The sequence below is a fragment of the Anas platyrhynchos genome, chromosome 3 (assembly GCF_047663525.1).
Source record: "Anas platyrhynchos isolate ZD024472 breed Pekin duck chromosome 3, IASCAAS_PekinDuck_T2T, whole genome shotgun sequence".
Taxonomy (NCBI): domain Eukaryota; kingdom Metazoa; phylum Chordata; class Aves; order Anseriformes; family Anatidae; genus Anas; species Anas platyrhynchos.
The window spans coordinates 106,636,107-106,654,790 of record NC_092589.1 but is presented as its reverse complement, the minus strand read 5'-3'; positions in this window follow the sequence as shown (position 1 = coordinate 106,654,790).

Genomic DNA, 18,684 nt, shown 5'->3' with positions numbered 1-18,684 from the left:
TCCATCACATGCTTTATTAATGTTCTAATGTAGGTTTTATTTTACTTTTGGGATTGCACCACCCAATTTCTGATTACTTTGTTTTTTTCTAACATGTTAGCTACTAAGCTATGTATTCAAGTAGTAAGGAAAATATGAGCTGTTTTTCTCTATGATAAGAAATGATAGAAAAACCCACAATAAACCACTGTCAACTCCATAATGCTGCCTAGACTTGCATCATATCACTGAAAGTTGGATATGCATTATTGGAGAGCTTTTCTCCATGTGGTCCTTGCATACACACAGCAGTAGCCTCTTAGTTTATGTAAATGAATTATAGTAGTTGCCCTTGAAAAACTTTCCAGTTGTAACTTAAATTTCTCTCGGTATCCATAATTGCCATACTTAGTGTACTGTTAAACTCAGCCAACACAGCAGACTGTTAAAGTTTAGGCTGATACTGATAAAGACATTTTACAAGGGATGTACAATTTCAGAAATGAGGAGACTTGTCTCCCAGCTGGTGACCATCTGGCGTCTGTGACTGTATTTTTGAGTATTAGTCTAAGTCATTATTGTGTCAGTCTTCCACACACACAGACCACCCATCACCTTATTGGCCCTACAACTGAATGCCATAACAGCACCTTTGTTTCTCCCTCAGGAGTGTCATTTGTGCGTTACAGACTACCTAAGGGCTGTTTCCTGCCCACGTGTTCTTTGGCCTTCTGAAAAAACATAGTCTCTCCAGGGGAAGAATGAGACTTAATATTGCCGCAACAAAACTTAAGGAAATATCTAGAGTCGTAATTAATTACAGCAATATAAATTTCCAGTCCCTTTTGGAATCTAATTACATTCTTGCCCTTGACTTTCTATAGCAGTGACTTCTACAAGCTAATTACAGGTTGTGTGAAAAAGTATTTTGTATATTTTTATCACATCCATCTCCTATGATGAGTTGTCTGTTTCCAAGTTTCTTGAGCACTGATGGTATGATTTCAATATCTCCTCAAAATTCTTTCTTCAAAAGACAGTAATCTTTACTGCATATTAATTACAGATGAGGACATTACCAATTTACAGAAGAGTATTGTAGTGATCTCCATGTGGATTCTCTAAAAAAAAAAAAAAAAAAGAAAAAAAAAAAAGCTGGCTAACTACGCTGGCTAACTATGTTTATGTTTCTGATCTTGACTTCAAATTGAGCTGAAAAGACTTGGCTGAGCTATCTGTGAAATGGCCTAGTTTATTCTCGAGTCATCTTGGTTCAGCATCACTCTGAGATGACATATTTTATGCAACAGAAACTTCATTTGTCAATAATCAGCACAAAGTCTTGAAAAAGTGTGAGAGTTCAGACATAGGCAATCCTTGATCACTGGCAGAACACTTGCTGACCTCTAAATAGGCAGGGAAATTGAACCACCATGGAGATTTAAATGCTTCCTAATTCTTGTTGTTTTCCCCTAGGTTTTGGATGAAGCTAGTTACTAAGAGGGTCTCTACTGCCTCTACTTTTTTTCTGCATGTTTGGTGCAAACTAAAGGGTCTTAATGACAAAAACAAAGACACTCCTGCAACACTTATAAATGTTCTTATCCAGAACATCAACCACAGAAAAAATCATCATGCCACCACTGACAGAATCACCAAATGGCTGAGGTTGAAGGGATCTCTTAAGATCATCTTGATCAACCCATCTGCTCAAGCAGGGACACCTAGAGCCATTAACCCCAGACCATGTCTGGTAGACTTTTGAATATCTCCAAGGAGGAGACTCCAAACCCCACTGGGCAACCTGTGCCAGTACTCACTCACCCTCACACCTACCCAGGTCCTAAGCTGGATGGAGGGAAAAAAGCCTGGTCAAATAAGGTATCTTCTCAGACAGATCCAATAGCTCTTAAAAGTCAAGACTATACTGCCTAGCCTGCTTTGTGTGCATGTACGTGGAGGTATAACACTTCAGCCATCTGTGTGTGTACTCTCTCCATGCAGGTGTAAATTCCTTTCTTAAAAAAGCTGACAGATAAAACTGCAAAAATATATTCCCATACCAGCCACTTTAGAGGAACAATTGCTCTCCATACTCAGGTTTATTCTTCCACATAGACTCATAAGGAGACTTGACAATACCTACATCTATATATGTATTTGTTATTGTTGTTTTTTATTGGTGTGGTTTTTTGTTTGTTTGTTTTAAGCACTTATTTCTCCCCAGTCCCCAGCACCAAATAACACAGGAGAGTTCAGGGCACAGAAAATAAACAAAGACTAAAAGAAAAGGGCAAGAGGTACTCAATTCTTGTCTACAAAATAAAGTAAAATGTTTCACCTAGGAGTATGAAATACATTAGCAAAATATTAGAAGAAAATATATATTAGAAGTAGGTGCACATATATACAGTTGTATAGAGCCTACATTCATCTTGTGCTTCATGTATACATTCTCATTTACCTTTGCTTGATACTAATGACATTTAAATTTCTATCATCAGTGGCTGAAACTACAGATTTCTACATCATTCTGAAGGAAACTACTTTTTACTGAGGCCTCCATCCTGCAGCAGACCTACTGGTGCTGACCAACATACTGTGAATTTCCTTTAAAAGCACACGCAAGTCATAGAATCATAGAATCATAGAATCATAGAATATCCTGAGTTGGAAGGGACCCTTAAGGATCATCAAGTCCAACTCTTGACACCGCACAGGTCTACCCAAAAGTTCAGACCATGTGACTAAGCGCACAGTCCAATCTCTTCTTAAATTCAGTCAGGCTCGGTGCAGTGACCACTTCCCTGGGGAGCCTGTCAGTGAGGACTCATCAAGTTCCTTCCAGATCTAAATGCAAACTCTGGGCCTGAGTTAGCGTTAGGTTCCCATCAATCACAGACATTACTTAGCAGGTTTTGATCATTAATGCATATGCCCACTGATTATAAAAATCAGACTCTGAATCTTTTGTAAGAAAATCTTGTCTAGTCAAATAATATCATTTTCACAAAGATTTGAAAAGTAAGTCTGAAGAGCTGCAGTAGGTAAACTCTGAACTGTTTGTAGCTCTTCTAGTATTGTAATATGTATTTTGTCTTTATTAACTATTATGGGATATTATTTTGGACCATTATCAAAGATCTGTTTATATAAAAACCTGGTGAATTTGTCTATACAATAAGTAATCCAGATAACAATCAAATTGCACATTAATATTCAAAATAATGGTTCCATTATGTGGGAAGCCTTCAAAGCTGACCACTTATTCAGAGACAGCCATATTAATTAACGATTTATGACATGGCGCTTTTATGATTATCTTTTTCTAGGTTGTCCCTGTTCTGGGTGATAGGATCTGCTCTACAGAATTTGTATGTGGAACTTTTATGATCACTATCCAAATCTCAAATAGAAGGGAAACAAGCAATGACATCCGTCTCACATGAGGTATGGAAATGAGTTGTAACAAAATAAACCACTACTCAGCAGGAGGAAGAAAAAGAGGATTCAAACCTGGCCACAAAGGCCTTGGGCAAGCATTGTGCAAATAGAAAAACTTGTAAATAATAAACACATCTTTGTAGTTCTGAAGCCAGTTAGATATCTAGTGGCATGTTGGTGCCTTATTTATCCAGCAACATGTGTGGCCGTCTTCTTCCTTTCTTTGGTGAAGATCAATCAGACTCTGAAACATCCCCTTTTTCCTGGCCCAAATAAATAATCACATCGAGTTCTCCAGTTCTGAAAAACAGATTAAAGATTAAAAGATTAAAGAGCCTAAGGTCTCAGAAGTACTACCTGTTATGTGATAGAGGTGAATCACAGATGACTTTACAGGTTTTCCCTCTCCTTCATTTTCTACACACATTTTCTCTTCGTTTTCTAGTCCGAAACACAACCTCTTGCCTGTCCATTTGACCCTCTCTTCAGGCTCTTTCAAAATTCCAACAAGACTTTTTCATTTGAGAAAAATAATACCAGCTGTAGAAGCTCAAGAATTGTCTGATTCCAGAGTATCATGACTTTTCCCTCTACCCCAAACTACCTGTAATCCCACCTCCCAAAAAAAGTCAACAATTAAACATACTAAAGAACACACATCTGTCTGTGAAACAGCACAGCTTGCTCTTTTAGAGATGAGAGGGCCTGGGGCCAGTCAGCTCCACACACTTATGAGGGTCAGCTGTTGTTTACTGAAAGAAGTATTAGAAAAGAGATTGCAAAAGAGAAATGGGCTCCTTCCACGGGCCCTGAAGCAGGGGGCTCTGAGGGAGGCACTCATAATAAATAGTAGTTTCATTTGAGCACTTCCCTAATTTTCATGAGTCAGAAAAATTCCCTTTGAAAGAGACGTGATAGCAAGTGCTCCCGGCACTGGATAAACAAACTGATTGCTCCAAATGTAGAAGGGACGACCTTTCATTCAGTGAAGAGCATACTGCATACTGGGTCCCAGCTGAGAGGAAAGGGCTTCAGCTGCAGCCAGACAATTTTAGCCATATCACTCTGTCCCAGACCAGTCAATATTTTACCTGCCTTGGTGCCCATTTCTCTGTACATTTGTGTTAATTTCTGCAAACTTATAGGGTGGCAGTTTTGAACCTTACTCCTCACACAATTAATTATTTTATTATTTTTTTTTAATTCAGATATCCTACATGTTTTCCATCACACTTCTACATTTCTTACTTCTCTGAAGGCTCTCCACCTTTATTAGAGTTGATAACAGGGCATTTCCAGGCATTTTCAGCTTCTCTTTGTCCCAAAATCCATTGCTATGGAAGTGTCATAGGAAAGGAGGAAAATGCTGGTGTGGCTGTCATCAGAAAACCAAAGACAAGGGCTCCAAACTGGTCACTACCTCTTATTATACACTTCCATAATCCCCTAAAAGAGCGGAGACCTGTGTCAGCATACTGAAGTACTTCTGGCTCCTTCCTCATACTCTCTGCATTAGGTGGGGAAAGCAGGCATGACAACAGGATTTTCTCACAATTTTATAAAATCTGAGGAAGGATGCAGCCTCTTCCTGTTGGGGGAATTTCCAAGAGCAAGAGTAAAAACCACATTTCTGGTATGTATAATCTCTTGAGTCAGTAATATGTTACCCAAGCAGACAGAAAATTGGCTTTCTTTCTTTTCTGGCTGCACTTAAGCTCTCCAGTTTCCCTTTGTTAGCATATTCAGTGGGCATCTCCCACAGCTCCCAGGCATTTTAAGACAAGTTAATACACTTTGAAACTGACCTGAAAACAGGTCCAGAGTGGTCCTTTGAGTCTCTCTTAATGGACTAATTTAGCCTACAGTAGACCAAGTTACTCCGTTTGTACAAAATACTTTGGTTAGGATTGCTTATTAAGCATATCCTCTTACTTTCACCATGATGTTGCTAGAAATACATCAGATGGTGAACACTCCAAGTGTGAATTTCTGAGTAATGGTATATTGCAGAAGAAAAATGACAAGCAGTGTTCATTAAGATTACACAAAATCATACCCTCTCAACACTTCCCACCAGAAATAGGCTGTAAGCTCAACATAACAAAGAAAGGTAGTGACCTACAGGACTCAGTAAATCAGATGAATTCAGCTCTAAATTGAAATTAATTTTAGTAGTGTAATTAAAAAAAAAAAAAAAAAAATTGGGTTGGATATGTAACATAAGTAAAGTACCAGCTCTCATATTCTCAGGTGATAGAACTGCAGAGATAAGCTAATTCACAGCAGCTGAAGTCTTCTTTTCCAACCTTGTATTCCAGGGCTGAGAGGCACAACTGATTGAATATAGCTACAAATAGCTATAGGCATTGTCCTGTTTCCATGCATTTATGATTTCATCTTAAAGTCAATGTTGTTATAGCATTGTTTACTGAAGGTTTTATTTTGCTGAGCACACAGAATTCCAGCTGAAGCTCATGCGAATTGCAGGTGCTTGAACTGCTGAAAAATAAACTGCCCCTTTTGTATTTAAATATATGTTAATAGGGATCTATCAGGTTGCTGTGCTTCCATAATGATTAAAACATCAAAGAAGTCAATAAATATATTCATAAATAAATAGTAATTTGAAAAACAAACACACAAATAAACAAAAACATTAAATTATACTTTGTGTCCTTCAACCCAGCTTTTCCCCAAGGGCTTGATCAAAACTTCCTGACGTCAGTTAAAAACCTTTCTTTTGCATTTAGCGAACTTTGAACCAGGCTCTGGATGGCTGAGAAAAGAAATGAGCCAATCTGACCTGAACAAATGCCAGCCTGGTCCCCTGCCTTCCAGTGGAGACAAAGTCAGCCCTAGAGTATGAGACGTGGGAAGTTGTGCATGGTTTTCCAAGCCTGGTGCCGGGGCAGCAAGCCCAGAGACCCCAGTATGTGGTGAAGGGTTTGGCAAAATGCAAAACAGGTCAAGGCTGCAAAAATACATTTGTAGGCAGGGGCTTTTTCATCCTGCCAGCTCTGCAAGGCACAGCTCATGGGCTATGCACTAGGCCATGTTAACAGGATGTCAGGGGAGATTATGTATCATTGCTGCCATTCATTTCCTTTCCTGGACTTCAGCCTAACTCTTCAGTTCTTTTCAGGACATTTCAGAAAGCATTACATAAAGTGAAAACCTCAGGCTTGCATCTAAACTCCAAAATTAAACTGTTATTCATATCTCCTGGTCACCTTCAGAGACAGAAAGAACGAACGATGCCACTGGCCAACTTTTGGGGGGTCATCTGGCCCTGGCTGTGTGATTGAGAAACTGCTCAGACATTAGGTTCATAAGCAGGGGAGGACAGAGATAAAATGTCCCCTAGCCATCACTGTTTAGTGTAGCAACACTACAAATTGTAAATTAGGAACTTTAATTTTATAATCTTCTCTATGCAATTTCAACCCCCTTACCTTCCTCCTCTCACTATGCTAAAAGCTAAAAGGTACGGGGGTAAGGAGGTGGTTGGCTTGGGAAGAGGGTGTTTTTTTAAAGACTTAAAGTTGGGGATTAGGATCAGCTATTGCCCTTTAACATTGTTTTAGAACCACTTATTTCTGCATTTGTGAAGGAAATATAACATTCTTGTAAATTGTGGCCTTTCTCACAGGCTTCCAACACATTAATTTCTGGGCCTTTTGTAGAATGAAAACCCAGCTGGTGTGTTGTGTACATCTAGGACCAAGTGTTCATCATGCCTCTCTCCTGATTCAAAACTGCAGACTTCTGAGAGGAAATTTATTTACTGTAGGGGCAAGAATGTATTGTGAGTCACTGTGTTTTTCTGCTGTCTGCATTACGCTGGAGTGAAATTGAAATCATACTTCAGTCCCTATTTAAATTCCTTCTCTTGGCAGGAAAAAAGAACGATTGGCCTCTGAACTCTGATTGGCAGCATGCTGCTTAGTTGGTAGCAGCCTTATTGGGTCCTCCCTGTTGTCAATAGGACAAATCTTGTCCAACAAAAGCAACATCCTGTCAGTTACTGCTTCTTCCAGGAACCTGCCTTTTCCTCCCCCACAGCTGCTCTCTTTCTTCAGGATCAGGCAAGAAAATAGTTATGCATGAAAAGGATAGAGCTACAGAAGGAATAGCCATCAGACCTTAAACACATGCTTCCTGTGGGACTTCAATATCCTTCTCCATTTCTAAGGACATTAAGAGTGAACAAAATCTTGACTCTAACAACTAAGGAGAATCAGATAAAAGGGGGAAAATACTTTCATGTGAGGAAGTCATAGAGAAAGAAAGGCAGATATTTTTAGCCCTCTCCGTGTATCTCAGGAATATGAACTTGGAGTTGTGGCTACAGGAATTTCATCAAGGAAGACCAACTTATTCAGAACAGGGAGGGTGGACAGTCAGGTAATACAGAGACAATGCTTGGTGGCTTGCCAGCATCCTGCCACCAAGGCAGAAAAATCCCACACTTTAAGATGTATACGGGTATATGATAATTTATCTCCAGATGTTAGAAAACAGCTGTGTAGAAATGGAGCATGCTGGGAAGAATGAGAGAAGCAAGAGGGAGTGTGAAGGGTTGCAGAGGTTTCATTTTCACATTGCAGGCTGGGCAGGAGACATTCTTCTCTTTCATGCTCTCTTCTCTGGGAATTACTATTCCTTCTTCTTTAGCCCACAAAACTGGGAGAGAGAAGGCAAAGATACCCAATCTGTCAAAAAAGGAAGGTGAAAAAAGCCACTCACTGGGATGCAGATAACAGTGTGGTACAAAAGCCCTTCCGTTGTCCAAAATGGCAACTCAGAACCTCAAGACTGTAAGGGAGTAGGAGGAGTCCAGGATTTCCCAGCCAAGGACTGGGAGAGAAGGTACAGGAGTATCTTTCCTCAGAAAGAACATACATGGGAGAGAGATTGTTTTCACAAAGGGAAGCAAAAAGGCTGAAAAGCTGACCTAGAAACAGGGTATAACACACACAATGGGGAACACGCAAGAGAACTGATGACAGCCTTAGGCATGGTTTCAATATAGCCTAATAATTTACAGGAATGGATTAGCTGAGAACATCCCATAAAGAGTCCACAGTGTTTTCAATTAATACTTAGGTATATACCATGATTACCTTAGGGCTATATAGGGTATACTTAGGGTATATACCATGATTACCTTAGGGCTATCCATTTTTCAATGACATGTCTATATTAATCCTGTATTTTTTTCACTAAGTGATGGCTGCTACTGACTGCTAAGAATGTTCTGCTTCAGTAAACTTTGATTTCACTTGCAGTTGTGCATTTATTAGGCAAGATTATCATCATCCAAGTTTCCAGGGTTGGGAATTCGTTTGAAAAATATGGTCTATTTGCATTTAATTATCACATATTTACTGAGGAAAAATATAAACACGCCTGTTCTTCGGCAAGGAATGGAGCCAGTAATGTACTGCAGACTTGGGATTGTGCTTTTTAATATAATCAAACTACTGTTATAAATAATTCACAGTTTCCAGTGTGGAAAAAAAAAATGAATAAGGTTTTCCTGTTAGGTTTTTTATTTTTATTTTTTACTTAAAAAGACAGAAATTATTTACAATATACTAAAAGTACCAAGACAAATTGCTCATATCATATAAGATATAATTAAAATTCACCTTGAAAGAGGATGTAAAGGGAAAAAAAATATCCCCTGTATGAGAAGTAGCTACTAGTCGAAGCTGCTTGAAGAAGAAGAAAGAAGAAATATATTGTTTGTAAGATATCAAAACTAAACAACAAGACGAGAAGATGAGGAAATGTCAACTTGATTTTTGGGAAACAAATCATCTGTTTAAAGTTCACCTAGTTCCAGTCATCACACAGACCTCTTACAGTGTCCCCAACACAAATAACTCACAAAATGGAGATGAGGGATTTGAATTTAGATCAGAAAGGCAGAATTATTGAATTGGTATTAGACAAGAGAAATTTAATGGCATTGCAAAATTTCTGCATGAGTGATTTTTCATCCATTTGCTATGGCAATTCTTTGTACTAATTCTGGTAGGCTGAAACAGAAAGAACAGCTTCATTTCAGCAAAGGACTTCTATCCTTTGACAGTGACCTGAAAAGACCATCAGTGACAGTCACTGAACCAACACCTTGCCAAAAACACCCACTGCTGGTTGATGAAAAACTCAAAATGAGCCATCAATATGATGTGTGCTTGCAGCCCAGAAAGACAACTGTATCCTGGCTTGCATCAAAAGAAGCATAGCTAGTAGGTCAAGGAGGTGAATCTCCCCATCCACTCTGCTCTCGTGAGACACTACCTGGAGTGCTGTGCTCAGGTCTGGGGCTCCCAGGCCATGGACCTGTTGTAGTAAGTCCAGAGGAAGGCCATGAGGATGATCAGAGGGCTGGAGCCCCTCCCATATGGAGACAGGCTGAAGGAGTTGGGGCTCAGCAGCGAGAAGAGAAAGTTCCAGGGAGACCTTATAGTGGCCTTCCATTACCAAAAGGAGGGCTACAGGAGATCTGGGGAGGCACTCTTTGTCAGGGAGTGTACTGATAGGACAAGGGGGAACGGCTTTAAACTGAAGGAGGGTGGATTTAGATTAGATATTAGGGAAAAGTTCTTTGCTCTGGGGGTGGTGAGGCAATGGAACAGGTTGCCTAGAGAAATTAGGGGTGACTCATTTCCTGAACGTGTTTGAGGCCAGGTTGGATAGGACTTTGAGCAACCTGGTCGAGTGGAAGGTGTCCCTGCACATGACAGAGGGCTTGGAACTAGATGATCTTTAATGTCCTCTTCAACCTAAAACATTCTATTAAAACAAAACAAACTAATAACAGCAACAACAATAAACAACTCACTCTATAGTAGAATGTGCTGCACTCAGTTTGTGCTAGGTTACAAAAGATATACACAAAAGTGGACTGGTGGGCTAGCAGGTGACTTCTGCCTGCTGAGGTGCTGTGAGTAGGTAGCCTGGGGGCAAGTACATAGGCCTGAAGTGAGGGGATATACACCAGTGAGAAGAAAAGCTGAAACTGTCAGTACAGTTTGCTATGCATTTCACGGGGCCACGTGGAGATGTCTAGAATGAGGCAAGTAGCTCAAGTCCATTAATAGAGAAGATGCCTAGCTTACATTTAAACACCTATATTGGCCAAGGCCTAAACAGGTGTCTTGCAATAACTGAGGTACACAGGATGCACTGGTGTGACAGACATGACACGGAAGACCTGCACATTTTTGACCAGCAGCTGGAGGCTAGACAGGCTAGCCCAAGGTTTCCCAAATAGTGCCAGACAGCTATATTAGGTAATAAAAACCTATCTTTTTTTTTACCTCTTCTTTAGTTTGATTTTATTTTGAGACTAGAATATTTGCTTGAAAAATATTGTAAATATTTTTTTTTGCTACACTTTCTAGATGTTTTTATTGAATGAATGAATACTAATGCTTGCTCCTGTTACACAAGAAGCATAATATTTTCTTTCATTAGCTTATTATTTAATTATTATTTTTTCATGTTTAGCTTCCTTCCTCATCTTTAGATGATATAAACATTGTCAATTGTGTCATGTCTGTCTTTCATGGTTTTGGTGTTTATTTTATCAAGTAGGATAATGATTTCCTTGCACTAGAGTGTGCTTCTAAAATCAATGCTGAGTGTGATGATAATAGTATGAGACATATCCAACTTCATATTTTTATTCAGCATTTCAAGAGCCCCTATCTGGCACTGCCCTAACCACATCATTCCTTGCTTTTGAAATTACTTGCATAGCAATTTTCTACTTCTCAATTTGATTTCTTCTATCTCCATTCTTAAAAAAAGTAAAACTGCTATATGAGGGTGTATATGTTGCCAGAAGCAACTGGATTTATACCATCAGCTAAGGATTTGTGACAACTAGAACTTCAGTCCTAGTTTTAAAAGATATTGTTGAGCAATCCTTTTTGCTTGTTTGTTTGTTTCAATTCAATTCACCACTATTATCAACAGGTGTACTTAGGTGTGTAAAATATTCATATGAATAAGCACTTTCAGTTACATCCCATGAAGAAAACAAACAAACAAAAGGCTTCAGGCCAGCTGATATTTGATGACTTGACATTTATACAACTCATTCTACCCATGAACAATAACATTTATTGTTCTGAGAGTTCAGGAACTAAGTATAACAGGAACCAGCAAAAGATGGCTAAAAGTAAAGGCAGAAAGGAAGGCCATAGTGTAGAGACATGGTTATTATTTAATTTCCCTTCAGAAATAACAGGGAAAAGCAAGAATGTTCTTTCATCCATACTTATCCCCTAAAAAAGACACACAAAACCAACACAGATGCACACCTCAAAAACTCAAGACAAGAGATCCTGGTTTGTAGCAATTCAGCTTCTGCCAAATGGGCATAATTAAAAACTCAAACAACTGTAAATCAAAGCAAAACTTAAGCTGGATGTGAAGTATCTCATCCCAATATCTACCGGAACTAAAAAGATGTGAGGAAACACATACACACACTTGTCGGAATACATATTCAAAGGGAGTGAGGTATGACAAGGGGCGATGCCCAAAAAGTGGGTCACAGAAAGTTCCACACCAACATGCGAAAGAACTTCTTCTTTACAGGGTGACGGAGCACTGGGACAGGCTGCCCAGGGGGCTTGTGGAGTCTCCTTCCCTGGAGATATTCAAGGCCCGTCTGGACACATACCTGGGGAAACTGCTCTAGGGAACCTGATTTGGCAGGGGGTATTGGACCCAATGATCTTTCGAGGTCCCTTCCAACTCCTACAATTCTGTGATTCTGTGATTGTGTGTGATTCTGTGATGCTGTGATGACAGCCACGTAGAAAGACGACAAAAAAAAACGATCAGTCCTCTTGTTGTTTGATTTGTGTGTGTGTGTTTGCTTGGTTGGTTGGTTTGGTTTGGTTTGGTTTTATTTATTTATTTTCCCAGGGGCAGAGGGCGATATGTATAAAAATTTATTCCAATCACATTGCTCAATAAGGAACCAAATTCTGAGAGAACATATGTCTATTTCTTTTGATGAACAGTATGTATTTTTAAAGTTTTTACTTTTCTTTAGACTTTCATTTAGGAATCAGAAAGAAAAATCATTCAGTAAACTTGTAGAGCACATAAAACAAAATTCTAGTCCCAAAGAAATACAAGCTTTCCACCTCAGAACTTTTCAGAAATCCATGTAGAAGATAGATGGCAGATTCAGCTTTTGTTTTTCTCAGTATTGGCCAATATTTGGTTAATTTACTCATGGTATCCATCCAAAATAGTTACAATTCTCTAAACTGATAAGATATACCTAACTGATGAGAATTAAGTAGGAGGAAGAGGAAGAACATATCCCTATTGGTTATGTTCATAAACTGATTTTTGTGTGTGCCGTAGTACATTATGTAAGACATACAAAATTGTAAGTCAAGGAGAACATTCCTAAAAATAGAGGACTGACCTTGATTTTAACCTGGAATAGCTGGGATATCCTTATCATGGTTTAGAAAGAAGTTTTGTGATGGAGGTAGCTTCTGCTTAAAAGTGTGTGTTTTCCTGTAACATCTAGTCCTGAGTATCTTGAAGAAAAACAAGACAGAAAATTTAAGGCACAAAAGGTTAATGTCAGAAAACCTATACCTCCATCTGAAAAGTATATTGGATATGTATGGCTTCATATTTAATCCCTTTTCTGATGGTGATTAGTGATTAGCAACATTCTATTTAGATGACCACATGAAGTTAGTACTTAACCAGATTTGCAATATTGGCCAGGAAAGATGAAAACAGCCTTTCTTGTGAGATTTCTGGCTCATACTCTCATAGGAAAATATCATAAGAATTCCCTTTCATATAGCATTTTCCAGTTCTGCTTTCAAACAAAAAATAAACAGCTGTGAAACAATGAGCTCCAAAAAGCAAACAAGCAAAAATTCCCTGATGTGTTTTGATCTTATTAGGTTGAAGTTGAGTAGTTTGGGTCAATTCTTCTTTTATCTGTGTAGCTGGCATGTTGCCACCATACATGCTTAAATAGATTGTATTTGCAAACTATAATTTGCTATATAGAACAGAAAAGAAAAACAAATGTGTTAGAATGACCATATTCTTACTGCATGCTCACCAGTCCTTCTTTGTTTCAGCAAAGAAAAGTATTATTGTTTGACAGATTGAAACATACTAAAGTGAAATCAAATAACTTGCTGGCTGCTAGATAAACTGTTGATTGGAACATAATTTATGCTGATTTCAGAAGGCCCAATCTTACAAAATATACATGAAATTCTGTTAGAGCGCATTCAAGTTTGACCAAATGTAATAAGAGTTGGGGATACTGGTTGTGCTACAGCATAAACCCTTAACTGTCTTGAGGCAAATACAACAATCTAAAATTACCCTCTGTCTTCAGTTTCTGCATGTCTCTCCTGCATGTGAGGATTAGAAAGACAAGGAATAAATTCCTTTTAGACCACAGATTTTACATGTCAGAAACAGTGCAATAGTGGCTTTTTTATAGCAATAATTTGCTACCTCAGATCATTGCACTCCTAAATTCATCACAGGAGAGGAAAGGAGATTCAAATCAGGAAGACAAAAAATGACTATGGACACTGAAGTTCTTTCTATCAGTTTGCTCCATTCCTTCTGTTCAAACTTATCTTTACTTTTGTTGTCATTGACTCCATCAGTCACCTGAGTCCTTCTACCCCAGAAGATCCCTAGCGAGAAAGAAAAATCTGTTCAATGAGTCATTTGTAACCTGTTCCTTTCTTGCTGATGACTCTGCTAGTTCTGTTTGTATAAAAAGAGCAGGCTAGTGAAATAGCCCTCTGTCATGCAGCATGAGAACAACTTGTTCCTCACCTCACTGAACAGGGCATATTACAAAATGGACTGTTTTTTTTTTTCTATTAAAAATATTTATATAAATACATAAGTAATTTCAAGCTATATATATAGTGTACATTTTATATACAGTATATAACGTATTACATGCTAGAAATTACATGCAATATGTATGTAAGCTATATTTTCATAATTGCATTTTATTTATAAATATAAATAATTATGTAAAATACTATATCAAATTATTATAGTGTTATATTAAATAATTATGTGGTTAATTGTTCAGTACAGACAAACAATAGCAAATCTCAGCATAGGGCACAGTTATTTCCAAACACAGATGTTAAGTTTGACAGACAGCTATGTTCAGCATATCGTGGACCACAAAGATGACCACAAGTGCTAGGGAGAGAAACACAATTACTCTTAGAGGATCCCAGTGTGAAATGGTCATGTGAGTGTTTTTCAAAATTGTCTTGATAAGGTGCATCATTTTTATTATCTTTGTTATTACTGAAGTTCAGGATATTTTGCAGAGGAATACTGGATTGCAAAAGTAATACTGTATGTTATTAAAACACCAAACCACAAATCTTTTAAAATCCTCTACTCTTAAAAATATGCTATTTCTTTAGTCTTTAGTTCTGCCTTTCTGTTTGTCACCTGGAGTGACCAGTAAATGTTTGCCTTGGATATAGATACAAAAAAAAAAAAAAAAAAAAAAAAAAAAAAAGTGATTGCATGGAACAAATTAACTTTTTTTTTTTTTTTTTTTTTTTTTTCCCCTGCTCAGGAAGGACCAAGCCAGGGCTGCATTCCTTGCAGTGGTCATATAAGCCCTCAGCAGCTGAATTAAATAAATTTACAACACAGTAGCTAGAAAGTTGTGCTTACAACATTTCTTGGCTTTTGCAGTTCAGTTCAGCTTCAGCACTAAAAATAACAAACAAGTCAGGCCTCCAAAACACACACAGGTTGTTTAAAAACTGTGAACATTTAAAAAATAACACATCTGAAGATACTTTATTTATTTCTGTCATTTTAGCCTTACTGTACCATCATAAGAGACATAAAGTTTAAATCAGAGTCGGAAGAAAAAAACTCTAGAAGACGCAGTCTTAAAAATACTAAAACTACAGGAATTTTGGTAAGGGGTGAGAGGAGACAGCACTCCAATACAAGCTGGAAAGATTTCATGCATGAACATATAAAAGTCTTGTAAGTGTTGACTACTGCCTGGGAACTGTGCATTGCTATGGAAGGTGGGAAAAGTGACACAGCAGCAACCAAAAAAGAAAAAGGGGACTGAGGAAAGTATCCAGCTGTGAGAGGAGAGGAGCAAGTACTCTGCATCACTCTTTGTTGAAATCAGATTTTAATTTGAAATAAAAAATTCAATTCTTTTAAAAAGATAGATTAACCTTTACTTTTCCCAACTTAATTCCCAACCTCCTTCATGAGGATTGTTCATTTAGGGTAGAAGTGTGAGTGAGAGAAACCCCAGAAGGAAGGGGGGGTTAGTTATAATTAACCTACTGTAATTAATGGTTCAGTAAATGTGTACTGAATTAACCTCCAAGTGCTAAGCACAGGCAATTTGCAACCATATCCCTTCACAATACATTTAATGTTTCAAGAAACATCATATTTGTTTGTAAAGCATAGGGCCACATACATTCATTGAATTATAGAATTGTGGAATCACTTAGGTTGCAAAAGACCTTACAAATCATGAAGTCCAACCATCAACCTGACCTACCAAGTCCTGTCACTAAACCATGTCCTTTAGTGCCACATCAGCATGTCTTAAAAAAATCACCTTTTGAATTCACCTTAAGTTTGGCCTCACTACACTTTTTTTCACATGGAACTATCTAAAGGCTGGATGAGGGAGTTTGACAAAACAGAGCCATGCCTCTCAGGATTCTCCTAAGCCCAGCACTACTGCAAACCCTAGCTTCTACCGCAGTCACAGTGCAGCTGTGGAGACTCCCTAGCAACTCCAGCCTGATGCTCACTTGGGTCTGCCAGTGATGGTTACTGTAGAGAAGATGCTTTGAGACCACATTTGGCAGGACATCCTCAGAGAACTCTTGCTTAGAGGTATCTGAAATGGGAGTCCAAACCTCAGAGATGCATCAATGTGAGTAGCTCGTTAGGTGAGCACAAGTACCTTGCAGTCAGGCAGTAGGGAGCTTCATGGCCATTGCTATCATGACAAAGCTTCCTAGCAGTATTTTCACTGCTAACCAGGACTGAGCAAAAAATAAATATATTAACAAAATAAACAACAGCAATAAACCCAACAGAACTCCACAAAACATCAGTGTGGGTTCAGAAGGATTCCTATTGGCACTGTCACACCTTGTTTGTTTTTATAAACAAGTAAACCATGTTTAGCAAAATGGCAACCTTAAATTTTTCAAAAATCTTATGTTATTCTTTTTTTCTCCCCCCTTATAATTCTTAAGGAGGTGATTGCTTGCTCGTGTATAGTAGTAAAATATACAATGTAATATGGTCTGGGCATAACTAAAATACTTTTGCTTTAAAAAACCTTCAGAGAACATACTGGATAATTTCTCTTGGACTGATATTGTAAGGCATACTAGGAACATCTGAAATGACAAACAATACTTCAGCTTATGAGATTTTTATGTGACCTTTTTCAGAGCAAGACCATAAAAAGAAAATTATTCCATTGTTTTCATTTACTCTTAATAGATTATCTTCTGAGTACAGTTGCTGAAGTAGATTATTATATTTTGCTTTCCTTTCAAAAGCTGGGTTAAAACCTGCTTAAGTTCTGTGAGAAATGGGTTTTATGGGTTTTGCAATATTAGGTCTGAAGCAACTGAAGTTCATACACAAAATTTGTTCCCCTTGCACAAAAAAAAAAAAAAAAAAAAAAAAAGAAGAAGAAAAAATTCAATTAGAACAGAGCAGATGCCTTGTCTGAAGAATAGGAGGCTGCTGATCTCATAAGATAGGACATATTGTACTTGATCCTAAAAATGAAACTGTTCAACCATTCTAAAATATTAGTTTTACTTCAGTAGTCACAAGGATCTCCAGTCCTAGAAGTAGACTTCATTATGCTGCTATTTGCAAACATACAGAAAAAAAATAAATAAATAAAATTAAAAAAAAAGTGTTCCAAAGAACTTGCACTCTAATTACACATTTTGATATGATTAACATATGAATAGTTATACTCTGTTATTATTTATAAATGCATAAAAATACCTGTTTGTACATATAGCTTTTTTATTATTGTTTTATTATTTATATATTTTTTACTATTTATTTTTTATTTCCTGTGCTGGTCCTTGGTCAAGGCCCATGTAAACCAATGTGAATGACAATTATAGAACTGATTTTCCAAGACTCTGTGGCAGACTGGAAGTGAGACAGAGCTCTTCTAATTTCTGGTGTCTACAAGGTAACTATTTTTATAGTGGAAGTTTAGGCTTCTGTTTAAAAAAATAAAATAAATAAATAAATAAAAATGGAGTTCCCGTGCAGCAGGCATAATGTGCCATTCATCTGATCAAGGATTAATGTCTACTTTAGTATGAGGTTAACCTCTCTCTAGGCTCCACAGTCTGTGCTGATTAGGTCTCCATAAACTCTATAAGATTTGAGACACCCTTCCTGCAGAAACCTGAATAAGAGGGGACTGAAACCTATCCAAGGTATTTAAGAAAGCCAGAGATCGAAGTGGAGGGTTCGCCTATTATTTTTTTAATATGCAGAAGGTAACACAGATTTTCAGTTAGAAAACTCGTATATTTGTATGGGTAAAGATTTTCTGAAAAGGTGAAGGAAAGGATCCTGCCACCTCCTATCAGCCTCCCTCCTAAACAGCAGTCACAGCAGTGTGCAAACTGCTTGTATATACAAGTGCCAAACATCTCCGCAGCTCTTAAGGACACTTCTTGCTGAAGAAATAAGCTGTGATTCTCTGAAACAAGTGGGGAATATGTCACTCTTTCCTTTTGCAGCTTCTTATCCAGCTTAGTGCAGAGATATGTGAGAAGCAGAGCTCTACCGTCCCCACCCCCTCTCTAATTCAGGGATGTTCATTTATGCATGTGCACGTACACCCTTATGCACACATGCAAACATATAAATCCATCCATCTTCACTTTTATGTAAGATCCTGTTTGCTGAAGTAAGACAGAGAAAAGATTCAGAATACACTTTTGCAACACTTACATGTGTAATTCGTCATGGGTGATGGGGTTGCAACATTACCCATGAAGCAATTTATATACTGCAATACCGTTGGCTAAAGACAAATGGACAGCCAGGATTTTGTTGCTATTTTTGAGGGAGGGAAGAAATAATATATCATTGCTCGGACATCATATTAATATCGATGCTGAATCTCACAGATGTGATCTTTTA